This window comes from Pseudorca crassidens, chromosome 18 (genome assembly GCF_039906515.1).
Source record: "Pseudorca crassidens isolate mPseCra1 chromosome 18, mPseCra1.hap1, whole genome shotgun sequence".
NCBI classification, from domain to species: domain Eukaryota; kingdom Metazoa; phylum Chordata; class Mammalia; order Artiodactyla; family Delphinidae; genus Pseudorca; species Pseudorca crassidens.
The window spans coordinates 46959306-46982714 of NC_090313.1; the positions used below are offsets into that span (position 1 = coordinate 46959306).

Consider the following 23409-nt stretch of genomic DNA (forward strand, 5'->3'; position numbering starts at 1 on the left):
AAAAACATCACTAAAAGATAGATGTATTAGATTAAGTAATGCATAAAGTCATATTTAAGTCTATTAGATTAAGTAATGCATATTTAAGTCTTAAAATCATACTCTTTCCAAAGAATGAAGATGAAGTCTTCTTATTCCCTCATTCACAAAATGTGTCCTCAGAAATATTTCCACCAATATTATCAACTGTATTTACAAATCCCTCTATGTAGAGCCCTGTGTCTCGTACTAGTCACGTAGGTGAAGCAAGTGAACAAGAAAGCCCCGCCCTGGAAGTGCTTCTGATTATAGTTGGACAGAAGAGGAGAGGAGGAATTGATATTTACCTACTGCCCCCTTGGAATCAGCAGAAATACAGCAAACACTCTTGCAGGTGAATGATACACAAGAGGATCTGAAAGATTTTAGTTGAAAAAGCTCCTTGAATAATTGAGAAGGGATTGCAACTGGATGAAACACATCCATATTAGTTATAACTTGTTCTCAGTTGTTAGCTATTTCCTCTAGTGCCTCTGAAGGATTAACAAGGTTATCAAGACAGAGTGTCATAACAGATAAGTGTTTTAACCCTTACTGCAACTTGCCTGGCAGCAACCATGAAACTTTAATAGTATCTAAATTGTTTGGTGCTGGAACATGTCACTGATTTACATCTGAGTACGCTATCTGATCCTTTTATTCCCCATGACTAAAGAACTTGACAATGTTTTTTATTGGTGTCACTGCAGCTGTAATATTTGATGTTGCAGTATTCTGAAGGTTTATTTTACATAATTTTGAGCTCTCTACTTTTAAATCTCTCACTTAGTCATACTTTTAGATCTTCATCTGAAATTCTCACCTTCTCAGGTTCATTTCCTAGTCAATCCAGTTATAGAAAGTAAATACCTAAAACACTGTGCAATAAAGCCAAGGCAGACATACTGGGTTTAAGTTACATCTGCTTCTAAAAGAAAATACCAGAAGCACAATTTAGAATCAGCACACATTCTTTTTGTTCATGAATTTAGATAAGGATTTTTTTCTTAAACTTGCAAATTTTTAGCTAGATCATGCCAATAAATTAAACTTATTATTTCAGGTTGCCTCTTAAAATGTGAATGATCTAAGAAAAATATCATGAAATATCTAAGAAAAATATCCCTTCATGACTCAGAATGAGAACAAAAGTTTGTCTCTTTTGACCTATTCTAGACATCCTGTACCTAGCATACCACAGTTCTAGGACATTATAAGATAAAACTAAGGCTGTGGGGAGAAAAAAGCCAGCCATTGTTGCTTACCACCACCTGTCAGGGAAAGTTATGCTGGTGGTGTATATCCACCCTCCCCAGATTAATGACACTTGTAGAGATAAATGCAACATGAGCTACAAAGGTAATAGATGTTGCATCTTGATAAGGTTTTAATGGATATGGACATTTCAAGGAAGCTATAATAGTTGACAGCTTAAACTCAGTGTCTGAGAAAGCCTTTAATTAAGATTTATAAGGTCAGCTACTGGAAGCAAATATAAGATGATGGTTAGACATGGTAAAAAAAAAAAAAGTGATATGACTGATGGTCCCAGTGGTTCATAACTAACCCTCATTCTAACCTTGTTGATTAATAAAAATCCCAAATCTGAAGAGTTTTGTAGCTCTGTGTCACAGGAGATGGGGAAAAACTCTGGAATTTCTCAGCCTGGAACTAGAAATTTCACAAGGGCCAGCTCATAGCCTGGGTGATGAATACCAATATTAAAAGCATCCCACTGGCTTTTGATGATCAGAAACCATTATTCCCAGCAGTAGCCATACCCAACAGAGTTCAGTCTCATTCCCTAAAATATCAAACAGGCCTCCAACACTGTTCCTCAAAAGCAGGGTCAAAAATGCCTGTGCAATCATTAGCAAAACTAAAACTCTTATAGATCCAAGTTAGAATCAATGTTGTTGACCTTCTTGAGAGGTAGTCCAAAAGAAGTGACCACAACCTAGCTCAAAGAGCATTTACAGTGCACTGGCAGCAACATTTGCCTAAAAAGCAGTCCACATACTTCTACAGCTGGGAGGCCATAAGGGAAAACACTACATGTACACTTTTGATAGAATCATTGTTGAACAGGCAGCTTTTATTTCAACTGGAAAGAGGTCAATATCAAAGGAGCATAGTAACTGTAAGAACCAAGAAACTGAAAAAAAGAATCACTGCACCAATTCCTACTACGTACTATTAACCTGGTCTAAAAGTTTCTCTGTATATCTTAGAGTCATAGAATCTCAGATTTGGAAGAATACTAACAAGTATTTAGTTCAAAGACATTTTGAATTTAAATGAGTCTATAGACTGAAATTGAGCAAACTATCAAATCATTTGTCATTTGTCAAGACATGGCTTCTTTTTTCAAATAAAATGAGGGCTGTGGAGAAGACAGTACAACAACATGAGACGCATAATAAGACATAAAATATTAAATTATTATTTTTTATTTCATTGCAAAAAAGTTAAAAGAGTTAGATATCTGAATTATAGTGCCTAACTTGGGCAAAAGTTAGAATTAGTAAGTCTAAAGATTTCCATGCAGTTACTCAATATATTTTCATATGTAAAAGTAAGATATATTTTTATTATAAAAATAAACTAACAATGAAACAAAATATTTAGAAAATGCTATTTATTCATCTGTTTTAACTCAACAAACACAAATTGAACACATTCCCTACTTTGTAGTGCCATCCACAATCTTCTCTCATAGCAGAAGAGTTTTTAGTTATTTACCTATTGACGAATTCCTCTATTAGTCTATATGCTTGCCAAATTCGGAGATTGTTCCTTAGCTACTTTTATATTCCAGAGCATAAAGTATTGCCTGCAACATAGCAGGCACTGTGAATGAAGAACACCTTTTGAATGAAGAAGAGGTAAGTGAAAAAATGGATGTATGCCAAGAACTGACCAGGCCTCCAGCAAAGCAAGATGAGTGACGCTGGGCCTACTCTAACATAGCTTCAGTTTATTCAGTGTCTTACTCTGTTTAGGCTACTATAACAAGTACCACAGATCAAGTGGCTTAAACAAGCATTGATTTCTCACAGTTCTGGGAGTTGAGAAGGCCAAGATCAAGGTGCTGACAGATTAGATGACTGGTGAGGACCCTCCTCCTGGTTTGCAGATGGCCATCTTCTTGCTGTGTCTTCACATGGCAGAAAGCACAAGAGAGCAAGCTCTCTGGTCTCTTTTTATAAGGGCAATAACCCCATCGTGAGGGCTGCACCCTCATGACTCAGTCTAAACCTAATTACCTCTTAAAGGCCCCACTTCCTCATACCATCAGTTTGGGGGTTAGGGCTTTAACATATGTATTTGGGGGAACACAATATTCAAGTCACAATAGTTGGGGAGACATACATGTAGAAAGGAAATTATGGTTATAGAGAAAGAAAATTATTTTAATAGTGATACTAAAAAATATGTAATAGAGCATCAAGATCAGCAAACAATTAGGTCCAGGCAAAGAAACACATGAAATTTCATACATTCTTTTTCATTCATTCAACATATTTATCAGCTATCAATATATACGGCATTCTTTAAGATGCTAGAAATGCCCAGCTGAACAAGCAACACTAGTCCCTGCCCTTGCAGAGAAATGAATTGAGATAGTGTTGTAAAGAGCTATGTGTACATACTTGATCTCTCTCTCTCTTTATCTCTATCTCTATCTCTCTGTCTCTCTCCATTCTGTCCTTTAAAGATGGGAGGAAGATGTGAGAAAGAGACTAAAATTCAAATTGTTTGTGACAAAGTCTTAAACTTGGGGGAAACTTTAGAGATACTAATTTTTGCTCTGTGTCTAAGCCAAGATTTTCAAACTGCATTAGGAGTAATAAAAATATTTTTATTTCTATTGGATTATCTCCTACATTTTATGCCTCAATTGGTTCTAAGCTCTAGACTTAAGTTTCTCAGGTGTTAGTTGCGAATGTAGAGAGAAGTGGCAATATTTAGATTATTTTTTCCAAGGTAGCCCTTACTGATGAACTTAGGACAGAAAAGATGTGACGTTAATTTTTTGCTCCAGAATCTTGGTAGCTAATGATACCATGGTAAGATGGAGGAAGACTGGGGAGTGGGATAAGAAGATGGTGGTCCTATAGGCAAAAATAAGGAATGAAAAAAGAAGCAGATTTATGGAAAAGAAGCAATTTTACTTTCAGGCATGTGAAGAATGAGGTAATATAGGATTTCCATGTGGAATGTTCCAGTGGAATGTTCTAGTACACTCAGGACAAAAAAAGGCTCCCTGGAGCCAATACTACCAACTTGAAAATTTTCTGCTTATAAGCTATATCTGAAACCATGAGGGCAGATAAGATTGTTCAGGGGGAATATATGATGTGAGAAATGAAAGTCAAACTTAGGAGAGATCAGCTTTAAAGAATGAATAGAGAAAAAGAAACAAATGAAATTGAAGAGTTTCATTCAGAGAGGAATGGAAAGAGTCATTGAAGAAATGTCAAGGGAGGAGAAACTTTTAGGAACAAAGGCTTGGTTGCATCATTGAATACTGTGAGAGGCCACATAATATGAGAACCTAAGGCATTCTGCAGACTTTTCAATTAAGGGGCCACTGGTGACAAATCAGGTAGAGAAGAGAGCTGAAGACAGAGAGAATGTTGTTAAAGAAATAGTTGAAAAAGTTTAGACTCAGAAAGAGAAAATAAGGTTTAGACAGGAGTTAAAGTGTTCTTTTCAAGAGTAACACTAAAATATCAAATATTTCTTAAAACACATTATAAATATAATTGTGTTAGTGAAAATTAGGGTAGTTTTTAATTTTTAAATAATTACTAGTATTTTAAGTTAAGGAGAGCCAGGACCCTCTAAAGCAGGTCAGGACTTTCCGTTTATAATTACTGAGGGCAGAGCCCCTTGAAGGGAGATTTGTTCATTTCCAAGTAAATACTTTTTCTTTCTAAAATATTTCACTTATTTATTTGTATTATTTCTTCCAGTTTTATTGAGATATAATTGACATACAGCACTGTATAAGTTTAAGGTGTACAGCATAATGATTTGACTTACAGGTATCATGAAATGATTATCACAATAAATTTAGTGAACATCCATCATCTCATATAGATACAAAATTTTAAAGACAGAAAAATATTTTTTTCTTGTGATGAGAACTCAGGATTTACTCTCTTAAAAACTTTCATATGTAATATAGAGCAGTGTTGATTATATTTATCATGTAGTACATTACATCCCTAGTACTTATTTATAACTAGAAGTTTGTACCTTTTGACCATCTTCATCCAACTTCTCCTTCCCCCCCCCACTTCTGGTAACCACAAATGTGATCTCGCTTGGAAACACTCTCATCACACACACACACACACACACACACACACACACACACACACAAATTCTTCCTCACCCGGTTCTTGCTGACCATTCTAGAAGTGAAGTTTGATTTAAATTGTCACAAAAGTGAAATGCCCTTTCCCTTCTTCAAGTTTGTTTTGAAGGATGTTAATGGGACCTTGGGGAAAATTTGACTTGTAGCTGCTGGGCCTGTATTTGTCCCATAGATAAAGAATGAATCTCATTTCTTGGGGACTAACACGTCTATGCTGTTCTGGAATGTGTCATTATGCTTTAGGAAGTAGCTCTGCATTTTGAAAAGAAAATTAAAATGTCTCATGTAGATATAGAACATTTTTCCCCTTAAAAACACATAAAATGTGGTGCTGAAGCCATCTGTCCCTGCTGCCTTTGCCGATTTTAAATCAGCTCTAACCCATTTAGTCTCCTCGGATGTTAAATTACCACTACCACTCTATTTCTCCAACCTTAAAGCTACAGTCATATAATTGATTCCTTTTTCAAACCTGGATTGATATTTAAAGTAGTTAAGTCATGTGGGGAATATACTTGCCTTTTAAAAAATGATATAATGTGAATTTACTAGTTGAATACTTGAAGGCCCTAGGATAAGTTGAACTGATGACACATAACTCTCCAAAGCATTCTCTGCAGCCCTGTCAGTTCAGGGAGGCTGCTGTGACATCACTCAGGTCTGGCAAATGCATGGCACAACTTATAATGGTTCAGTTGTTTCCCAAATTCAGATATGTCTCACACTCACCTGGAGTACTATTTTTAAATATATCTTAATATAGTGGGGCTATTTCAAATAGTCTTGCTCTATACCTACCGGTTAAGAATCTCTAGAATTCTGTATTTTAAAAAAGAATCACTGAAGATACAATGCCACTAACCCAGCAATAGTCTCCACCAAGTCTGGGCTAAGGAGAGAAGGTTCTTGGAAACTTGCAAGGAAAAAAAGCATCCATATAATCTGGGATCTTGAAGGTATTTTAAAAAAACATTTGAACTAAAATACAAAGCCGTCATTTAACAGAAAAGAAAACTGAGGCCAAAAGAAGCTGAATGACTTCCTCACAGCAGTAAACTTAGTTAATGGTCAAATGGTTCTGACTGGTGAACTGAACTGTCAAATAACTAGTTAGTTGAAATAACAGAGATCACCAGATGGTCTTCTAGTTCTTTTGATTATCTTCCAGGTAATAGAGTTCATTGTGCCATATCTGTCAGGATAATCTGAACAGTGCATGAAATGGTTTGATAAGAGCTCTTCAAGTTACAGGACAAAAATTTCAAAGGGTACAAGGTTATTGACAAATTACTGTTCTTTTCACAGCAACTAAAACTGGGTGCTTTTTAAAACTTTTTTGAAGAAACTCCATACCATTTCCCACAGTGGCTGCATCAATTTACATTCCCACCAATGTTCCCTTTCTCCACATCCTCACCAACACTTGTTATTTCTTGTCTTTCTGATGTAATCATTCTAACAGATGTGAGGTGATACTTCATCATGGTTGCTTTTTGCATTTTCCAGATGATTAATGATACTGAGTATCTTTTCATATACCTGTTGATCATTTGTATGTCTTCTTTGGAAAAATGTCTCTTCAGTTTCTCTACCATTTTTTAATCAAATTATTTGGGTTTTTGCTATTGAATTTTATAAGTTCCTTGCATATTGTGGATATTAGTCCCTTATCAGATGTACAATTTGTAAATATTTATTTCCCTTTCCACAGGTTGCCTTTTTATTTTGTTGGTGTTTCTTTTGCTGTGCATAAACTTTTAGTTTGATGTAGTCCCACTAGTTTATTTTTGCCTTTGTTGCTTGTGCTTTTGGTCATATTCAAAAAATCATTGCAATGAACAATGTCAAGTAGTTTTTCCCCATATGTTTTATGGTTTCAGGTTTTATGTTTAATTATTTAATCCATTTCAAGTTAATATTTTGTGAGTGGTATAAAGTAGGTTATCCAGTTTTCCTTCGACACCATTTATTGAAGAGCTATTCTTTCCCCCTTGCATATTATTGAATGCCTTGTCAAATATTAGCTTATCATACATGTGGTATTTATTTCTGGGCTCTTTATTTATTTTATTTTTTTTAAAAACATCTTTATTGGAGTATAATTGCTTTACAATGGTATGTTAGTTTCAGCTTCACAACAAAATGAATCAGTTACATATATACATATGTTCCCATATCTCTTCCCGCTTGCGTCTCCCTCCCTCCCACCCTCCCTATCCCACCCCTCCAGGCGGTCACAAAGCACCGAGCTGATCTCCCTGTGCTATGCGGCTGCTTCCCACTAGCTATCTACCTTACGTTTGGTAGTGTATATATGTCCATGCCTCTTTATCGCTTTGTCACCGTTTACCCTTCCCCCTCCCCATAGCCTCAAGTCCATTCTCTAGTAAGTCTGTGTCTTTATTCCTGTTTCACCCCTAGGTTTTTCATGACATTTTTTTTTCTTAAATTCCATATATATGTGTTAGCATACGGTATTTGTCTCTCTCTTTCTGACTTACTTCACTCTGTATGACAGACTCTAGGTCTATCCACCTCATTACAAATAGCTCAATTTCGTCTCTTTTTATGGCTGAGTAATATTCCATTGTATATATGTGCCACATCTTCTTTATCTATTCATCCGATGATGGGCACTTAGGTTGTTTCCATCTCTGGGCTATTGTAAATAGAGCTGCAATGAACATTTTGGTACATGACTCTTTTTGAATTATGGTTTTCTCAGGGTATATGCCCAGTAGTGGGATTGCTGGGTCATATGGTAGTTCTATTTGTAGCTTTTTAAGGAACCTCCATACTGTTCTCCACAGTGGCTGTATCAATTTACATTCCCACCAACAGTGTAAGAGGGTTCCCTTTTCTCCACACCCTCTCCAGCATTTATTGTTTCTAGATTTTTTGATGATGGCCATTCTGACTGGTGTGAGATGATATCTCATTGTAGTTTTGATTTGCATTTCTCTAATGATTAATGATGTTGAGCATTCTTTCATGTGTTTGTTGGCACTCTGTATATCTTCTTTGGAGAAATGTCTATTTAGGTCTGCTGCCCATTTTTTGATTGGGTTGTTTGTTTTTTTGTTATTAAGCTGCATGAGCTGCTTATAAATTTTGGAGATTAATCCTTTGTCAGTTGCTTCATTTGCAAATATTTTCTCCCATTCTGAGGGTTGTCTTTTTGTCTTCTTTATGGTTTCCTTTGCTGTGCAAAAGCTTTTAAGTTTCATTAGGTCCCATTTGTTTACTTTTGTTTTTATTTCCATTTCTCTAGGAGGTGGGTCAAAAAGGACCTTGCTGTGATTTATGTCATAGAGTGTTCTACCTATGTTTTCCTCTAAGAGTTTGATAGTTTCTGGCCTTACATTTAGGTCTTTAATCCATTTTGAGCTTATTTTTGTGTATGGTGTTAGGGAGTGATCTAATCTCATACTTTTACATGTAGCTGTCCAGTTTTCCCAGCACCACTTATTGAATAGGCTGTCCTTTCTCCACTGTACATTTCTGCCTCCTTTGTCAAAGATAAGGTGACCATATGTGCGTGGGTTTATATCCGGGCTTTCTATCCTGTTCCATTGATCTATATTTCTGTTTTTGTGCCAGTACCATACTGTCTTGATTACTGTAGCTTTGTAGTATAGTCTGAAGTCAGGAAGCCTGATTCCTCCAGCTCCATTTTTCGTTCTCAAGATTGCTTTGGCTATTCGGGGTCTTTTGTGTTTCCATACAAATTGTGAAATTTTTTGTTCTAGTTCTGTGAAAAATGCCAGTGGTAGTTTGATAGGGATTGCATTGAATCTGTAGATTGCTTTGGGTAGTAGAGTCATTTTCACAATGTTGATTCTTCCAATCCAAGAACATGGTATATCTGTCCATCTATTTGTATCATTTTTAATTTCTTTCATCAGTGTCTTATAATTTTCTGCATACAGGTCTTTTGTCTCCTTAGGTAGGTTTATTCCTAGGTATTTTATTCTTTTTGTTGCAATGGTAAACGGGAGTGTTTTCTTGATTTCACTTTCAGATTTTTCATCCTTAGTGTATAGGAATGCCAGAGATTTCTGTGCATTAATTTTGTATCCTGCTACTTTACCAAATTCATTGATTAGCTCTAGTAGTTTTCTGGTAGCATCTTTAGGATTCTCTATGTATAGGATCATGTCATCTGCAAACAGTGACAGCTTTACTTCTTCTTTTCCGATTTGGATTCCTTTTATTTCCTTTTCTTCTCTGATTGCTGTGGCTAAAACTTCCAAAACTATGTTGAATAAGAGTGGTGAGAGTGGGCAACCTTGTCTTGTTCCTGATCTTAGTGGAAATGCTTTCAGTTTTTCACCATTGAGGACGATGTTGGCTGTGGGTTTGTCATATATGGCCTTTATTATATTGAGGAAAGTTCCCTCTATGCCTACTTTCTGCAGGGTTTTTATCATAAATGGGTGTTGAATTTTGTCAAAAGCTTTCTCTGCATCTATTGAGATGATCATATGGTTTTTCTCCTTCAATTTGTTAATATGGTGTATCACGTTGATTGATTTGCGTATATTGAAGAATCCTTGCATTCCTGGAATAAAGCCCACTTGATCATGGTGTATGATCCGTTTAATGTGCTGTTGGATTCTGTTTGCTAGTATTTTGTTGAGGATCTTTGCATCTATGTTCATCAGTGATATTGGCCTGTAGTTTTCTTTCTTTGTGACATCCTTGTCTGGTTTTGGTATCAGGGTGATGGTGGCCTTGTAGAATGAGTTTGGGAGTGTTCCTCCCTCTGCTATATTTTGGAAGAGTCTGAGAAGGATAGGTGATAGCTCTTCTCTAAATGTTTGATAGAATTCGCCTGTGAAGCCATCTGGTCCTGGGCTTTTGCTTGTTGGAAGATTTTTAATCACAGTTTCAATTTCAGTGCTTGTGATTGGTCTGTTCATATTTTCTATTTCTTCCTGATTCAGTCTTGGCAGGTTGTGCCTTTCTAAGAATTTGTCCATTTCTTCCAGGTTGTCCATTTTATTGGCATAGAGTTGCTTGTAGTAATCTCTCATGATCTTTTGTATTTCTGCAGTGTCAGTTGTTACTTCTCCTTTTTCATTTCTAATTCTATTGATTTGAGTCTTCTCCCTTTTTTTCTTGATGAGTCTAGCTAATGGTTTATCAATTTTGTTTATTCTTTCAAAGAATCAGCTTTTAGTTTTATTGATCTTTGCTATCGTTTCCTTCATTTCTTTTTCATTTATTTCTGATCTGATTTTTACGATTTCTTTCCTCCTGCTAACTTTGGGGTTTTTTTGTTCTTCTTTCTCTAATTGCTTGAGGTGCAAGGTTAGGTTGTTTATTCGAGATGTTTCCTGCTTCTTAAGGTGGGCTTGTATTGCTATAAACTTCCCCCTTAGAACTGCTTTTGCTGCATCCCATAGGTTTTGGGTCGTTGTGTCTCCATTGTCATTTGTTTCTAGGTATTTTTTGATTTCCTCTTTGATTTCTTCAGTGATCACTTCATTATTAAGTAGTGTATTGTTTAGCCTCCATGTGTTTGTATTTTTTACAGATCTTTTCCTGTAATTGATATCTAGTCTCATGGCGTTGTGGTCAGAAAAGATACTTGATACAATTTCAATTTTCTTAAATTTACCAAGGCTTGATTTGTGACCTGAGATATGATCTATCCTGGAGAATGTTCCATGGGCACTTGAGAAAAATGTGTATTCTGTTGTTTTTGGATGGAGTGTCCTATAAATATCAATTAAGTCCATCTTGTTTAATGTATCATTTAAAGCTTGTGTTTCCTTATTTATTTTCATTTTGGATGATCTGTCCATGGGTGAAAGTGGGGTGTTAAAGTCCCCTACTATGAATGTGTTACTGTCGATTTCCCCTTTTATGGCTGTTAGTATTTGCCTTATGTATTGAGGTGCTCCTATGTTGAGTGCATAAATATTTACAATTGTTATATCTTCTTCTTGGATCAATCCCTTGATCATTATGTAGTGTCCTTCTTTGTCCCTTGTAATAGTCTTTATTTTAAAGTCTATTTTGTCTGATATGAGAATTGCTACTCCAGCTTTCTTTTGGTTTCCATTTGCATGGAATATCTTTTTCCATCCCCTTACTTTCAGTCTCTATGTGTCTCTAGGTCTGAAGTGGGTCTCTTGTAGACAGCATATATAAGGGTCTTGTTTTTGTATCCATTCAACTAATCTGTGTCTTTTGGTGGGAGCATTTAGTCCATTTACATTTAAGGTAATTATCGATATGTGTGTTCCTATTCCCATTTTCTAAATTGTTTTGGGTTTGTTATTATAGGTCTTTTCCTTCTCTTGTGTTTCTTGCCTAGAGAAGATCCTTTAGCATTTGTTGTAAAGCTGGTTTGGTGGTGCTGAACTCTCTCAGCTTTTGCTTGTCTGTAAAGTTTTTAATTTCTCCATCAAATCTGAATGAGATCCTTGCTGGGTAGAGTAGTCTTGGCTGCAGGTTTTTCTCCTTCATCACTTTCAGTATGTCCTGCCACTCCCTTCTGGCTTGTAGGGTTTCTGCTGAGAGATCAGCTGTTAACCTTATGGGGATTCCCTTATGTGTTATTTGTTGTTTTTCCCTTGCTGCTTTTAATATGTTTTCTTTGTATTTAATTTTTGAGAGTTTGATTAATATGTGTCTTGGCGTATTTCTCCTTGGATTTATCCTGTATGGGACTCTCTGTGCTTCCTGGACTTGATTAACTATTTCCTTTCCCATATTAGGGAAGTTTTCAACTATAATCTCTTCAAATATTTTCTCAGTCCCTTTCTTTTTCTCTTCTTCTTCTGGAACTCCTATAATTCGAATGTTGGTGCGTTTAATGTTGTCCCAGAGGTCTCTGAGACTGTCCTCAGTTATTTTCATTCTTTTTTCTTTATTCTGCTCTGCATTAGTTATTTCCACTATTTTATCTTCCAGGTCACTTATCCGTTCTTCTGCCTCAGTTATTCTGCTATTGATCCCATCTAGAGTACTTTTAATTTCATTTATTGTGTTGTTCATCATTGCTTGTTTCATCTTTAGTTCTTCTAGGTCCTTGTTAACTGATTCTTGCATTTTGTCCATTCTATTGTCCATTCTATCTCCAAGATTTCGGATCAACCTTACTATCATTATTCTGAATTCTTTTTCAGGTAGACTGCCTATTTCCTCTTCATTTGTTAGGTCTGGTGGGTTTTTATCTTGCTCCTTCATCTGCGGTGTGTTTTTCTGTCTTTTCATTTTGCTTATCTTACTGTGTTTGGGGTCTCCTTTTTTGCAGGCTGAAGGTTCGTAGTTCCTGTTGTTTTTTGTGTCTGTCCCCAGTGACTAAGGTTGGTTCAGTGGGTTGTGTAGGCTTCCTGGTGGAGGGGACTAGTGCCTGTGTTCTGGTGGATGAGGCTGGATCTTGTCTTTCTGGTGGGCAGGTCCACGTCTGGTGATGTGTTTTGGGATGTCTGTAGACTTATTATGATTTTGGGCAGCCTCTCTGCTAATAGGTGGGGTTGTGTTCCTGTCTTGCTAGTTGTTTGGCATAGGATGTCCAGCACTGTAGCTTGCTGGTCGTTGAGTGAAGCTGGGTGCTGGCGTTGAGATGGAGATCTCTCGGAGATTTTTGCTGTTTGATATTATGTGCAGCTGGGAGGCCTCTTGTGGACCAGTGTCCTGAAGTTGGTTCTCCCACCTCAGAGGCACAGCACTGACTCCTGGCTGCAGCCCCAAGAGCCTTTCATCCACAGGGCTCCTTAATTTGGGATGATTCCTTGTCTATTCAGGTATTCCACAGATGCAGGGTATATCAAGTTGATTGTGGAGCTTTAATCCGCTGCTTCTGAGGCTGCTGGGAGAGATTTCCCTTTCTCTTCTTTGTTCTCACAGTTCCCAGGGGCTCAGCTTTGGATTTGGCCCCGCCTGTGCGTGTAGGTCGCCGGAGGGCGTCTGTTCTTTGCTCAGACAGGACGGGGTTAAAGGAGCCGCTGTTTCGGAGGCTCTGGCTCACTCAGGCCGGGGGGTAGGGAGGGTCACGGAATGTGGGGCGGGCCTGCGGCGGCAGAGGTTGCAGCCTGATGCGCGCCGTGCGTTCTCCCGGGGGAGTTGTCCCTGGATCCCGGGACCCCGGCAGTGGCGGGCTGCACAGGCTCCCCGGAAGGGCGTGTGGCTAGTGACCTGTGTTCGCACACAGGCCTCCTGGTGGCGGCAGCAGCGGCCCTAGCGTCTCATGTATGTCTCTGGGCTCCGCACGTCTAGCCGCGGCTAGCGCCCGTCCCTGGAGCTCTCTCAAGCAGCGTTCTTAATCCCCTCTCCTCGTGCACCAGGAAACAAAGAGGGACGTAAAAGTCTCTTGCCTCTTCGGCAGGTCCAGACTTTTCCCCGGACTCTCTCCCGGCTAGCTGCGGTGCACTAACGCCCTGCAGGCTGTGTTCACGCCGCCAACCTCAGTCCTCTCCCGGCGCTCCGACAAAAGCCGGAGCCTCAGCTCCCAGTCCCGCCCGCCCCGGCGGGCGAGCAGACAAGCCTCTCGGCTGGCGAGTTCCGGTCGGCCCGATCCTCTGCACTGGAATCTGTCCGCTTTGCCCTCCGCACCCCTGTTGCTGTGCTCTCCTCCGCGGCTCCCAAGCTCCCCCACTCCGCCTCCCGAAGTCTCCACCCGCGAAGGGTCTTCCTAGTGTGTGGACACTTTTCCTCCTTCACAGCTCTCTCCCGCTGGTGCAGGACCCGTCCCTATCCTTTTGTTTCTGTTTAGTGTTTTCTTTTGCCCTAACCAGGTAGGTGGGGGGTTCCTTGCCTTTTGGGAGGTCTGAGGTCTTCTGCCAGCGTTCAGTAGGTGCTCCGTAGGAGTTGTTCCACGCGTAGATGTATTTCTGGTGTATCTGTGGGGAGGAAGGTGATCTCCGCATCTTACTCTTCCGCCATCTTCCGGGAAGTCCCCTCTGGGCTCTTTATTATGGTTCATAGGTCTATGGGTCCATTTTTATGCCAGTACGTTACTGTTTTGATTACTATAGCTTTTTAATAAGGTTTGAAATCAGGAAGTGTGATGCCTCTGGCTTTGTTCTTTCTCAGGATTGCTTTGGCTTTTGGGATTCCTCACAAATTTGAGGACTGCCTTTTCTATTTCTATGAAAAATGCCATTTTGATAAGGATTACATTGAATCTATAGATGACTTTGGGTAATATGGACATTATAACAGCAATCCCACTTCTGGGTATATATCCAAAGGAAACAAAATCACTATCTAGGACAGATATCTGCACTCCCATGCTCATTGCAAAATAGCCAAGACATGGAAACATCCTAAGTATCCATCAGTAGATGAATGAATGAAGAAGATATGAATAAATACACACATACACACCCCACTGGAATATTATTCAGCCATGAGAAAGAAGGTATTTCTGCCATTTGCAACAACATGGATGAAACTTGAAGGCATTATGCTAAGTGAACTAAGTCAGATAGAGAAAGACAAATACTTGTATGTATCACATGTGGAATCTTAAAAAGCCAAACTCATAGAAACAAAACACAGTGGTGATTACCAGGGCTAAGGAATATGGGAAATGGAGATAATATTGATCAAAGGATTCAAACTTCCATTCAGAAGATGAATAAGTTTTGTCTATCTAATGTATAGCATGGAGATTAAAGTTAATAATCTTTATTAATCTTTAATACTGTATTATATACTTGCAAGTTGCTAAGAGAGTAAGTTTTAAATGTTTTCACCAAAAAAAAGAAAGAAATGGTAGTTATGTGACAGGTTGGAGGTACAAACTAATGCTATGGTGGTGATCATTTTGCCATATATAAATGCATCATATTAACTTCTTGTACACCTTAAACTTACATACTGTTATAACTCAATTATACCTGAATAATAAAACTAGATGCTATGGGAACATATTGCTATCAGGGTCCTGTGGACAAATTGAGAGGTGACACCCGATGCTCCCTACTCCTCACCCCTACTTTACATAGTTACACTGGCTACCACTTGCTTCACCTTCTAATTTGTTATCCATCCTGCTCCTGCTGCACCTCCACCACGTATTACCATTATTCAACTCAGAAGTAAAACAGAGATGAGAAAACTAGCCAGCCATTGGGAAGTTTGTGGAAGTACCCATCTTGACCAGAATAATTTTTTTCCCAGAGAGAAGTGAAAATATATCAGAATCTTAACTATATTACTACTAGCATGTCTTTACACATTTACTTTTACTCAAACAAGAGTATATTAGCCTCAGAGCTTGCTACAGCTCTATAGGAGGAAGGAGCTTTGTATGGTATATAATGACTAAGGGAGGATGGAGGTGAATATCTAATTCTACAAGTCTTTCTAATTCATAATGTAAAACATATGCAACTTTCAAATATATATTTTTAAGCAGGCCACCATAAAAGTGCTATATAGCTGCTTAAAACTATTAATAGCAAGAAGATCGGTGACTATAATATGAACGTCTTTAAAGAGCAATTTTGCTATTAGAATCAAGGACAATTTTATACAACCAGGTGCACTGCAGATTATTTTTTCCTTTAAATATTTGAATATGTACCAAGAGACTTTAATAATGACACATTTTAAAGAAGAAGCTCTAAAATAAGCAAGTGATTTTCACTTGTAATAGCATTTTCACCAAAAACATTCATTGCAAACTCTATTTCTGTGGAAAACTTAGACTTCAAACCATAATGATGCTGCTTTTTATAAAAACATCTTGGGCATTACATGCATCAATTTTCAAATGATCCCCTTTACTTGCCTACTTAGACTCCACCTAATAAACATAATCTGAATTGCAGATAAAACATATTGTGGTTTAGACATGCCCAATTATGTATGATAAATATAAACACACTCAGTACAGTTTTAATCTGTTTAATCATTGTTTTAAATAATTTAAAACTTTCGTTACTAGTTTCTATATTCCTTTCAAATTTATCTTTCTTTATTTCAAATACATTTGCTGACCCCAAATCACACTATTTCTTTTACCAATAACTTTATAGCAACTAGTTAAATATGGAATTAACTGTGAAAAACAAAAAAGTGTACTAGATGAGGTGATCCCGTACAGTGATCATGTCTCACTCATATTTAGAATACTCTACTTGCAGTTGTTGGTACAATGTCTTGCAAATAGTAGGTGTTCATAAAGATTTGTTGAATAAATAACTAAACAAAGCTCTTCAAAAATTTTAGGAAGGAACTTCAGCATCATTGTTCTACAAACACGTGATCAGGGTACGGCTGCGACACCACCAGTGCTGCCTAATGGGCTGGAAGGCCATTCTGTATCCGAGAGACAATTCTCAAGCAAGAAGCAAAGACTGAATAATCAACTGGGTAAAGGTTTTGGTGTCAGATGGTGAAAAAATTCAGGAAGAAATTATTTTACCAACTTGCAAAATCCAAAAGACTAAAATTTTAGTTTACCCAGTCAGAGCCAGGGTCTGTCCTTCTCCAAAGCTTATGTTATTTATGTCTCTTCTGTTTTGCCTTGAGGAGACATTCCTAGTGAAACTAAAACTCAAAGCATAAAATGTTACTCTCCCTTTTACCCTCCTACACGTTGTTGTGACCCTGCCCTCTGTAGTGTGGTATTATATAATGGGTCAGCCTGAGAGTCAAATAAACTGAAGTCAGCCATGAAATGTCTGTGCATATTTAGATAAACCACTTAAACTATCTGGGTCAGTTTCAGCTCCCTAATTTGTTCTATTTTTCATCTTACTTTCATACTTGAAGCAAACAATCCAATTTTGATATTCTACAAAAATTAATAAGGTGGGTGACACAACTCAATAAAAAATAATTTATAATTGAACAAGCAAATAAGTGAAACTATATAACATGTCTAGAAATTGAGTCATGTTTCTTACTAGATAGTTTCAATCACCAAATAGTTCAATTATGACTAAGTTTCTGCCAACACACTAAATAATTTATTTCTCCTCCAGCTCTCATCGTTAAGGAATTGTCTTTAGGTAACACAGGGCTTGCAGAGTAGATGGACTTGTTGATACTTTGATATATATCAATCTAAATCATTTCACAGAAAGTTATTTCCTGGAACAAACAAAGAAAAAAAAGAAATGAAGAGGTGAAAATAATTTGCCACTGGATACAAACACAAATGTAATTCCATTAAAGTACTGTCCCTCTATAAATATATTTGTAACAAGCATTGCTTAATTTTGTTGCCACTGTGAAAATACAAGAATTTAAGATCTCATGTTTCCACTACTGGTACTAATAAATAATCAGTAGTGTATGTCATCTCTGAGTGTGACTAATCCAAATATGTAAAAATTTCTAACAAAATAAGAAAAAGGAAAATGATAAAGATGGCTTTTATCCTCTTCTGAGAGTCCTCCAAAGAGAAGGGCTCCCTAAGAACCTAATCTTTCTAAATTGTTTCCTATTGCCTCTGGTTATTTACCTCAAGCTGTGTTAACTAACAGAGAAGACTTATGTCTTAAAGAATATGACTTCCCAACTCCATGGCTAATATGACAAGTAAGATTAGAGGCTTATTCAGATTCTCTCCTAAAGGGGAGAAATACCTGGTTATTTATGTCATTGTATACATTTTTCAAATGCAAGTTGAATACATGATGAGAGTCAATATAGGAAAAGATGTAGCCTGACTGTAGCTGTCCTGACAAATAATGGTTAAGAGGAGAGCTGAGGCCCTGTGATGTGGTTAAGTCAAAACTAAAACTGCTAGACAACAGGTTCAGACTTTCTGGGTTAGAGAGCAAGAAAATGAGGTTCGCAATTTAGTTGGTTACTCAATTTTTAACTTGTAGTGTTTTGTAGGAGAAATGATGGTGTAACCTCATTCATTTGTTTTTCCAATAAACGTAACTGAGCACATTCTATGTGCCAGAAAATGTGACAAAATGTTCATTTTCTTGGGACCACTAGCTTGTAAGTTCCCTTTCAGGTATGGGCAATTCCTTGCTTTCAGAAATAATATGCTAAAAGCATCTTTAAAAAGGTATATGAAAGTCCAATCACCAGTTCCCATGTTAAAAGAATGATTCCAGTCCCAAAGAGCTAAAAAAAATTTATGAAATCCCTAGTTAAATATCTATTTTATTCAGAGTATTTGACAATATATTTCTGGCATTTTGCTCATGTTTTTCCATCATCATTTTCTTTCTTAATTTAGGTCCACTGAGCTTTCAGTGAAGCTACAGATTTGCTGTTCTCTCAACAGCCTTCTGCCAATTATAGTCCATAGATGAGGCCTATTCTCATGAGGACTATCATTAGCAATTTTATTTTTTCCTTTTTCCAACCTAAAGAAAGGTAAAGGAAATTTCAAATTCAAACAATAATGTAAATACTACTATGTGGACAAGATAACAATTCTTAAAGACCAAACTTGCTTGGCAAGCACTGGCACCTCACAACACCTCAAAATGTTCTTTTCCCAGCTGCCATATAAATGTCCAAATTCAGCATACGAACGATTTTTCCATGTTTGATGTATGAAAATGTAGATTTTAAGAATGTCTGAAAGTCAGGGACTGCTTGTATATGTAATTGTTTAGAAGAAATTGATGGTCCTTAATTAAGTAGGTTTTAGATTTAATGCTGGGAAAAGTATTTACAGAAATCATTTGGCTCTTTTGGCCATCCCAGGTTGTTTTAGCTATGTATTCATTACAACTTTGTGATCCAGCTTTGAGAGACTATACAGCCATATTGCTGCTCTTTTTCTCTTTTTGAATTTATCTACCTATTCTTCAATTCCTTCTCTCCAACTCCTCTCCATTCAATTATTTGGTCCCTTACTAATCCATCAGCTGCAGTTAGGATTTATGTCTATACTCTCCCTGGTATGCTTTGGTAGATTCTAGACACAGATGTCTCCACATTCACACACAGTCTATCTTCTACTTCCATCCTGTGTTGTTCACCAAGGAACAAAACTAATCAGAGGAGAAAGCAGGTTCATGTGCAAGCACTATGTTCTAAGACTCCAAAATGAAGAAAGTCTTTTCCTTCAATATCAAGGAATTTTGAAACTTCTGTATGTTTAAGATACCTACTGTGCTGGCTTTGTATTGATAGTATGGGCTCTTATCAGTGAAGTAGACAGCTACCAGCATGGCATGTTTTGGGGGGATGAGAAGCTGCTATTCCTTCCTGTGCATTAAGTCTGCTGTGATACTAAAATTACTATCTATGGTTGAATGATGCTGACATTTAACTCATGAAGCATGTGTGAAGCACTACTGCTGAAGTTCCTAATACCAGAATTCTGCCTTCATTGAAGGCAGAAGGCTGTAATAAAATGCAATTACCTTACTCAAGAGGACAAATCAAGTGTGAATGAAAAAAACTATGCAAAAAGCAGGCTATGATAACAAGTTAAATTGAAAAGATCAATAAAACTCATAACCATAAATAGGATACTTTTTCAAGTTCTGTCGCTAAAATTGGCTCAATAGTAGTAGAAACATTATTTTTGGTTCTCGTTAACTCTCATGTGTACCTTCTTTTGTCGATTGTTTCTCTAATAGCAGTCTCCACTAAAAGAAACAAGAATTCTGTTGAGGGTAACTGACAATTTCAGAATATCCTAGTGATACTAGTGAATAGAAAGAGTCACAGCTGTAAGGGAAATGAAATCAACTTAAAAGTGATTCCTTTGGCCAAGTAATAACTAATATACCTCCCAGTATAAGTTCTGGGACAAGATGAATCTGTAAAATGACATTAGTACATTATTACATGGTGAGATTCAAATGAGAAAAGTTAATATAAATTGTACAGATAAATGGTTGCAGAAAAAAAGGCAAGTAAGTTTGGATGACTATTTTAATAAAGAAAGCCGTGTGTGTATATGCACATTTGATGTATTTATTCTGTTAATTATATATTTCTAAATTATAGACTTGTATGTGCTTCTCTTTACAAACCCAGGTGTCAGCTGAAAAAATTCATAACCTAAAAGTTGAGAATTCTGTTTTATTCAGTCCTTACTGAGGACTGTAACCCAGAATACAGCCTCTCAGATAGCTCTGAGGAACTGTTCCAAAGAGGTAAGGGAGGAACCAGGATATACAGGAGTTTTTGCTGAAAATAAAAAATGTAGTCAAACATCAAATGATTACTGCTAATCACAAAAACAGACATCTCAACTTAATGATTTTACTACTTTTCTACATATAGGAAAATGCAAGAGTCTGGGCTTACTGAAATCATTCCTTTGATCTGCATTTTAACTATCTAGGATCAATATTCTGTCTGTCTCCTTTCTGAATCCTCTCAAGGTGCACAACTGCACTGGCCGATAGCTATGGCCACAACATTCTTTGTTTACTGAAATGGCAGGCATTACTCCCGAGCAATACCAGCAATTGAGGTTTCCTCTCCAGGAGATAGCAGCCTGTCATCATGGCTCAAGCATTTGTGAACAGCAAAATCCAGCCTGGGAAGGTGGTTGTGTTCATCATACCCACCTGCCCCTACTGCAGAAGGGCCCAGGAGCTCCTCAGCCAACTGCCCTTCAAACAAGGGCTTTTGGAATTTGTTGATGTCACAGCCCACGGTGACACCAACGATATTCAAGATTATTTGCAACAGCTCACAGGAGCCAGAACGGTACCTCGGGTCTTCATCGGTAAAGAGTGCATAGGTGGATGCAGTGATCTAGTAAATATGCATGAGAAAGGGGAGCTGTTGACACAGCTAAAGCAAATTAGAGCTCTGCAATAATTATAGAGCAGACCCCAGGCTGATATCCCCCTTGAGAGCTGGATGGCGTTGCAAATAATGACAGTACTTCCTGGTGGATGGACCTGGGGCTATGTTTACACAGCTACAGCAACTGTTTACTTAAAATTTTGAAATATGTTAATGCAAATAAAGTTGGGGGCAAAAACAGCTTTTTTTTTCTTTTGACTTAGTATTAAAAGTGGACCAACTTGCCCAAAACAACAGGTCTGAGAAGTTTGATGGATGTCTCGGGTTTCTTGTGGATTGGCCCTTTGAGTTCCAAAAGACCAAGACAAGATATGCTTAGGATTCACTCACTGACCCAAAAGATGTTCCTTTTCTTTGGCACGTGTTCCTTACTATGTATTCTCCACATGCTGGGGCTCCTCTACCTCAACACCAGTGTTTCTCAACCAAGTATATCCCAGACCCCCTGGGTTGAATCTATAGTTGGTTTTCTGCTACTGTCCAAAGATTATTTTGTTGAGTTTGACTTTATAGAATTTGTATTAAGAAATCAATAGATATTTTGAATATGCTTTTTCAGAGGGTGTCTCCCTAGCCACCATCCCCACTCCACCTCCTACCCCCTCCTACTTTGAGAATCACTGCTGTGAACCAGTGTTCTGAACTGTGACAATTCATAGATCTCATAGGAAATATTCAACAATTCCGTGAAGGGTCTGAGCACCCAGTCTGAGAGACGCCACTGAAAAGTTAAGCATGGTTGGTCTTCATTTTGGGCCACAGGGATCAGAGGTATAAATGCAGATGCTACCACCACGTGGCAACTCTGTAAGATGGTTGTCCAGGGAATCCTGAACAAGTGTGTATTAGTTTGTTTAGATTATAAACAAAAGTAAAACATAAAATTTTAAATGTTACATAGAAAACTTGTATCCCCTACTTCCAAGAATATGTCTGTGAAAGTAGCCAAATTTGGGAAACACTGTTCTAAATGATTTTCTCTCTCTCCTTTTTGTCCCCCTCACTCTATGAAAACTTGAGAATTCCTTATTGTGAAAGTTGTTCTAGAATTGCAAGATTAAGTTAATTTCCTTCTGTAGTCTCTAGTATGAATGGTTAATTTCTTCTCTAATAAAGTACCCATGGATCAAAAAAAAAAAAAAAAAAAAAAAGAAATGGCAGACAACATTCTTTGTTCACACAGGAAAGTAAAAGTAATAGTGAATAAATAAGATAGTCTTGGAAAGGGTAGGGATTACCAAGAATGGAAAACACTCAGGTCTGTTGGTCATACATCACAAGGAGTTGAAGAAAAAAAGAAAGGGGCATTCAAGACAATCAGGCCAATGACAAAATAGGCTTCAGCCATGTGTTCTAAGGTGATTAATAAAATAAATATACTATAAACAAGGTCTAGGTCAGCTCACTCAATCCTTAATATCCTATGAAATTTAGAGAATCTAAATGGCACAAAAACTGATAAGCCACACATATATTTTTAATAAGGTCAGCATATCATAATGATGAAACAAAGGAGGTAGCAGCTTGTAAATAACGAAAACATATGTCAAAGGCATAAATTTGAAAAAAAAGTATTATTGACCTAACAGTGAGTGACATTACAAAAACATGCTCCATTTGAAGATCAATGGCTCAATTTTGAATCCCCTTGGGAGAAGCAAGGCAGATCCAGGTCCCAACCAAGAATCCAAAACCTGACTCTTTAGAGAAGGTATCCTTTATTCCTTTAAGTCAATAAGGTAACTACAACTTTGGAATTATATGAAGGTAACATCACTAAAATCTTTAAAAGATATCAAAGTAAGCATAGCTATGATACTTGAAAGCTATGCAAACAAATAGAGAACTAATAAAAAATTTATTAAGTCATAGAATTGGTTTGAATGTAAATGAGGTAATTAGTTTAGTGATAACTGCTTCTGTGTCCTTTGCCTTCTGTTTAAGGTATATGAATCAGTTGTAATAATTTCATAATAATAGTTTAAGATTTTAATGGAATTTAAAATATACAATCCATTTTTAAAATCTACAAATGGTTTTAAATGCTCTGTTTATTACATTTATATTTTCAATACACTGAGCATTAAACAAAAAACAAATAATCACGGATGTGCTTCTGCTGTATAAAAGCCTCAGACATAAAAGAACATTTTGTCAGGAAATGGAGTGTGCCCATTAACACCTATTGTCACATTAACAGAGATCATTTCCTTGATAATAAGAGAGGGCAATCTCAGAAATACCATTCACAGAAAACTTTTAATAAAAAATGAAAGATAAGAGCCAGAGGT

The 23409-nt window shown here is 37.2% G+C and overlaps 1 pseudogene; it reads left to right on the forward strand.

Moving 5' to 3' along the window:
* Positions 1 to 20764: 20764 nt before the first annotated feature.
* LOC137210924 (glutaredoxin-1 pseudogene) lies at positions 20765 to 21284 on the forward strand (annotated as a pseudogene).
* Positions 21285 to 23409: the final 2125 nt, after the last annotated feature.